Source organism: Nomascus leucogenys, chromosome 4, assembly GCF_006542625.1.
Source record: "Nomascus leucogenys isolate Asia chromosome 4, Asia_NLE_v1, whole genome shotgun sequence".
In the NCBI taxonomy this organism is placed as follows: Eukaryota; Metazoa; Chordata; class Mammalia; order Primates; family Hylobatidae; genus Nomascus; species Nomascus leucogenys.
The window spans coordinates 22417730-22423993 of record NC_044384.1 but is presented as its reverse complement, the minus strand read 5'-3'; the positions used below and the strand labels follow the sequence as shown (position 1 = coordinate 22423993).

The window sequence follows — 6264 nt, the reverse complement described above, 5'->3', positions numbered from 1 at the left end:
ACCTTTGTCAGATAGGTAAATTGCAAAAAAATTTCTCCCATTCTGTAGGTTGTCTGTTCACTCTGATGATAGTTTCTTTTGCTGTGCAGAAGCTCTTTAGTTTAATTAAATTCCATTTGTCAATTTTGGCTTTTGTTACCATTGCTTTTAGTGTTTTCGTCGTAGTCTTTGCCCATGCCTATGTCCTGAATGGTACTGCCTAGCTTTTCTTCTAGGGAAAAACACGGAACACTTCATGAATTTGCATGTCATCCTTGCACAGGGGCCATGCTAATCTTCTCTGTATCGTTCCACTTTTAGTATGTGTGCTGCCAAAGGCAGCATAGCAAGGCTTTTAAGAAGTGTGTCTACCAGCTGTGCATGGTGGTTCATGCCTGTAATCCCAGCACTTTTGGAGGCTGAGCTGGGAGGATCACAAGTTCAGGAGTTCAAGGCCAGCCTGGGCTACAAGGCAAAATCCTATATCAACAAAAAGTGAAAAAATTAGCCAGGTGTGGTGATGCACGCCTGTAGTCTCAGCTACTCAGGAGGCTGAGGTGGGAAGATGGCTTAAGCCTGGCATTTGGAGGTTGCAGTGAGCCATGATCACACCACTGCACTCCAGCCTGAGCAACAGAGCCAGTCTCTGTCTCAAAAAAAAAAAAAAAAAGAAGAAGTTTGTCTACAAAGGGGAGGAAAGAACAAGAGTGGTAAATGAATGGGACCAGGATCTAGTAAGTTTTCTCTCCCATGTTTAGAATGATCCCATCATATAAATGCAAGCTTCTATAGATATGATTATAAAGAGCATCTTCTTTAAATATGTACACTCCCCCACCCCACCCCCACATATGCACATGTGAACCCTGAAAGATCCAATCCTTCAAAATGGATCCTGGCCGGGCACAATGGTTCATGCCTGTAATCCCAGTGCTTTGAGGGGGGAGACCAAGGCTGGAGGATCAATCACTTGAGACCAGGAGTTTGAGACCAGCCTGGGCAACATAGGGAGACCCATCTCTATGAAAAATTTAAAAATTAGCTTGGCATGGTGGTGCATGTTTGTAGTCCCAGCTGCTCAGGAGGGTGAGGCAGTAGGATTGCTTGAGCCCAGGATTTCAAAGCTGCTGTGAACTATGCACTACTGTACTCCCACCTGGGTGACAGAGACCCCATCTCTAAAAAATTAATAATAATAACAATAAAAAGATGAATTCTGAGTGGTTAACTGCACTTAAATTCAAAATAGAGCAAGTTCTATTCTATACCATGAGTTCCCAGAAAACCCACATTTGCATAACTTTGGTACTTTTATAGCTGCCTGTTCCTGCTTACACCACCTGAACTAACCAGTAGGTTGTAGTTCAGTGACCTACAACAACCAATCACAACTCAGCATTAACCAGTCAGAACTAAGCAAGTCTACATCCTTCATTTGCATAAGCAAATCAGAGTGGGAACCCAAGTAGGAACTTTCTCTATAAAAAACAATTTCTCCCTTTGTTTTCTGGACTGCACTTCTATTTTTTGCTGAAGGCTGCATCTACCTATTTTGCAAACTGTTCACTGGAATCTATGAAGCACTTCAGTACTTGGTCTTTCTAGTAGAAAAATTCTCTGGATGAAAAAGTAAAATCCAAAGTTACTGCTTTAGCATCACCATCTAGCCTGGCTATTGTGGTTGGTGGGTCAGTCACACAATGACACTTGAAACGCCTCTCTGGAGAAGCACAGGGCCTCCTTCCACAGGGAATGGTGGACCCAATCCCCTGGTGCAAGCACTCCCGGGACTCATATGGTCCTTGTCCCATGAAATCTCAGAGGGCTAATTCCACCAGGCTCCGAAGCCCTGTGCTTTTTGTCTGGTATAAAAAGATCCTATAGTACTTCCTGTGTATTTTTAAGCAGTAGTTTGCACCATCTATTTTTAAGTCCAACAGACAGGTCCGGGGAAAGTGTGACTTGCCACTAACAATGGCAGAATTGGGCCTGGACCCCACACGCCCCAAGGCAGCACCAGGGTCCTCCCGCAAAACACAGGCTGCTTCATTCCCCTCTCTTGGTGACAACAGCTTCATTCTTGACTCGCAGCAAACATTAACTCAAAAAGCTCTGATAGGTTACTTGTCCACACCACAGCCACACCCATTATATTACAAATGAGGAAAACTGAGGTGCAGAGAGGATCAACGACTTGGCTAAGTGCACGGAGCTAGATGTAAAACCAAGACCTGGCTGGGTGCGGTAGCTCACACCTGTAATCCCAGCACTTTGAGAGGCCAAGGCGGGCGGATCATGAGGTCAGAAGTTTGAGACCAGCCTGATCAAAATGGTGAAACCCCCTCTCTACTAAAAATACACAATTTAGCCAGGCATGGTGGTGTGCACCTATAATCCCAGCTACTCAGGATATTGAGGCAGGAGAATCACTTGAACCCAGGAGGCGGAGGTTGCAGTGAGCTGAGATCATGCCACTGCACTCCAGCCTGTGTGACAGAGCAAGACTCCATCAAAAAAAAAAAAAGACCTCCCACCCTCAGACCAGCATATTTTTGTCTGCAACAAGCACCAGCATGCATGCATAACAGACAGGCCTGGTGTATCCCAATGGCTCAGTAGAAAGGAGTGGAGACCCACTTTCTTAAAAACCTCAGAGCCCTCCAGAGACATGACATTATCCAACGTACTCCCTCTGGAAGAGCCCTGAGTTTCCTGAGCTATAAATATTGAGTCTTGTGAGGTTTCCTCTCAGAGCTAAGGTACAGCTAATGAAGTTTCACATCTGTGCTGAGTTTGACCTAAAAAAAAGTTTAAACTTTCAGGCCCATCAAAATGAGGAGCTTTTTCTTACCCCAATCTCGGTGAGCCAACACGCCCTTTCAAGAAAGAAATTCCCACAAATGGAGACTGTTGAGGCATCAGTGGTTACTTCTGATCACCACAGAAACCCCCAAACCACTATATCCCTGGCTTCCACAGGGGCAAGGCTGCCCCACCCTCCTACTCCATCTTCTCCAAAGATGAGATGCTGCTGAGTCCACCAGCTTTTATCAACCACTCAGCACTCAAAGTCTACTCCCCTCACATTCAACCCAACTTGGTTCCTTCGTGGTCTTCCCTACTGCCAAGACCCAGTTTTTGGCAGCCTAGAAGATTTCAGTGGCTTACATTTTTCCTCTTATCCCAAGTTCTCAATGGCCTACAGCCCTCTGTTCTCTGCCTTGATCCCAGGGAGTTCCATCTGAACATCTTGAAACCCTCCTTGGTTTCTGTGGCAGGTGCTCTGCAGGCTAAACTCCCGGCCTCTCCCGGCACCCCACTCTCCATGGCCACTTTCACTTCTAAGATCTTTGTCTAAAGCTTTCAAGGAAATTAAAGGGCAAGCTAGTTACACAAAGTAATGTGACTTATGCCCTTTAGGCCCATCACCTCCCCTGCTTTGCTGCCCATTCTCCCTAAATCTTTGCAACCTGATCAATCTGATTGTCTGTCACCATCACATTAACCTAAACTGTATTCTTTAAGGTTAAATCTCAAGTGCTTTGTCTGACCACCCTGCTCTCATTTCTGAATAGCATTTGACAACAGTTGACAACTCCCCCACCAAGCCTTGCCCTCCCATGCATTCACATAGGTGCGCATACAGGCACACAGACTTCCTTAAAATTATCTCCCTGGTTTTTGTAGCTTTCTCTGCAAACTTTCTGCCACCTCTCTCTCTCCAGTCTGATGATTTTCAAACCTTTCCCCTCATAGGTTCTCCATCTCGACATATCTAAAACCAAACTCATGGTCTTTCTTTAAGACCTACTATCCTGGGTCTTGAGTGTCATTACTATCTTCCAGCCCGCCAGACTGGATTCCAAGGAGTCATCTTTGTCTCCTTCCTATTCTCAACCCTCACATTTAATTAGTCCCCAAGTCCTGCCAATTCTTCCTTCAAAACATCCCCTATACTTATACCATCATCTTCATTATCACTCTGTTCTCTCCTTTCTAATTCATGTGGCCCATCTCTGCTAGATTAACCCCCTTAACACATTCATCGAGCCTCATCAATGGTGACTCCTATTTCCCATATGAAACTAAAGTTCTGGCTCTAAACTTAAAATGCCCAAACATGCTGATCCTATCCTGCTCAATCACCGTGATTTCCCATTACTCTAAAGCATGAATTCTTTGCTGCAGTCAAACTCTACTTGTTACATTTCTCCCTTCATGCTGATGAACATGATTTGCACTGCCACCACCACCAGGTTGCTGGTCCTTCTCTCTGCATGGAAAGCACCCTGCTCCATTCCACTTTGCCTCATCTCATTCCTGCAGGGCCCTGTTCAACCCTCACTTCCTCCCTCAGGGCAGTTGGTGACACCTGGACACCCCAATCTTGTCTCTATTTCTTTTTGCTCTCTCTGCTGATGCTTCTTATACTAGTACATAGTGCTAATTATTTTATGATGGGTGTAACTATTCAACATATGTTGAAGATTTATTTTGACCAAGTCACCAAGCTAGGAAATACAAAGGTGGGGAGGGAATATAAAAATATTATTATTATTATTATTATTATTATTGAGATAGAATCTCCCTCTGTCACCAGGCTGGAGTGCAGTGGCGCACTCTCGGCTCACTGCAACCTCTGCCTCCTGGGTTCAAGCGATTCTCCTGCTTCAGCCTCCCAAGTAGCTGGGACTACAGGTGTGGGCCACCACGTCCAGCTAATTTTTGTATTTGTAGTAGAGACAGGGTTTCACCATGTTGGCCACGATGGTTGTGATTTCTTGACCTCGTGATCCGCCAGCCTCGGCCTCCCAAAGTGTTGGGATTACAGGTGTGAGCCACCGTGCCTGGCTAAAAATTATTTTTAATGGTCTGTACCAGTGACAGGCTTGAGGGTAGGAAGAAGGATTCTGGTTTTCTCATAATCCCCCTCAGCCATCCCTCTCATTCTTTAACATGAACAATTGATGTTTCTTCAATTTTAGGTAAAAGCTATGGAGCCAATACAGGTGCAGCATTCCCTTCTACCCATTGGCAATTCTGGAACCTCCCTTGTTCTGTTAATAGACCAAAAAGAAAAAGTTATTATTATGTTGAGTATTTACTGACCACAATGTAATACAGTTAGAAGTCCACAACAAATAGATAACCACAAAAAACATCTGAAAACGGATTTTCAAATAACTCCGAAGCTTGATAAGAAATACAAGAAAATTACAAACTGTTTACAACTCAAGAACACTACATGACAAAACTTATGGGATGCAGCCAAAGTGGTACTTAGAAGCCAATGAATAGCAGTAAACAAGTTTATTAGCACAAAAGATTGAAGTTAAATGAACTTAACTTTCAAATCAGGAAGTACAAAAACAACAACAACAACAAAATGACCCAAGGAATGTAGACGAAAGGAAGTAAAAATAATTTTGCAAGAAATTATAAATTAATCAACAAAAACAATGCTTGTCCTTTGACAAGACCAATCTTTGGTAAATTTCACTAAGAAAGAAAGTACACAAACACGTTGAGCCTGAGAAAAGCAGGAAGCTAAATTTTAGCCTGAATTTCAGTTACAAAGCAGGGAACTGTGCAGTCTCAGGCAAGTTTCTTAACTTCTCAACACAGACCCACCATCTGCAAAATGCAGGTAACAAAAAAACAATTCCTACCTCAAAAGTTGTTGTCACAATTAGATGAGATAGCATATGCAAAGGACGTAGCACAATGTCTGGCTCACAGAAACAGACAATAAATAGTGCTATCATAATGGCATTTTAATGTCATAAACCTAAATGAATAGAGTAGTAGGTCTTAGTCCTGGGTTTCCATCAGGATTACCTGTGATGATTTTTAAAATTCATGTTGAATGATTATTTTTTATTATTGGGAATCTAATTTTCTCATCACAGGAATCATTTTTTAATTCACCAAACTCTATTGTCAACACAACTGTGTTCCAAAGATACACCCAAACTTGGGGATTTCTGATTCTGTAATATTTTTTCCCAGGCATTTCTTTTCTGATTTCTTCCCATGCAAGCTTCAAGGATGGGAAAGTCTGACACTGGAAAATTTTCCAACTTTTTCTTTCTCATTTCTTATTCCTTATGAACAAGACTCCATATTCAATGGTTAGATTGGGCACCAAAATATATCACTCAAAAAAAAGGCGTTTTTGTTTGGGTTTTCTTAGAAGCAATCCCTCAGACAAGAGTTTTTGAACATGCAGTTTATCTGGGAAGTGTTATCAGGAAGCATAGTAGGCTAGTGGGAAATTGAGCAAAG

General features: G+C 42.9%; 1 non-coding gene across 1 annotated transcript; it reads right to left on the bottom strand.

The window, feature by feature from the left end:
- Nucleotides 1-217: 217 nt before the first annotated feature.
- Nucleotides 218-322, bottom strand: LOC115834860. The gene has a single exon (XR_004029861.1). It is a non-coding gene; the product is annotated as a U6 spliceosomal RNA (small nuclear RNA).
- Between the last annotated feature and the right edge of the window lie 5942 nt (nucleotides 323-6264).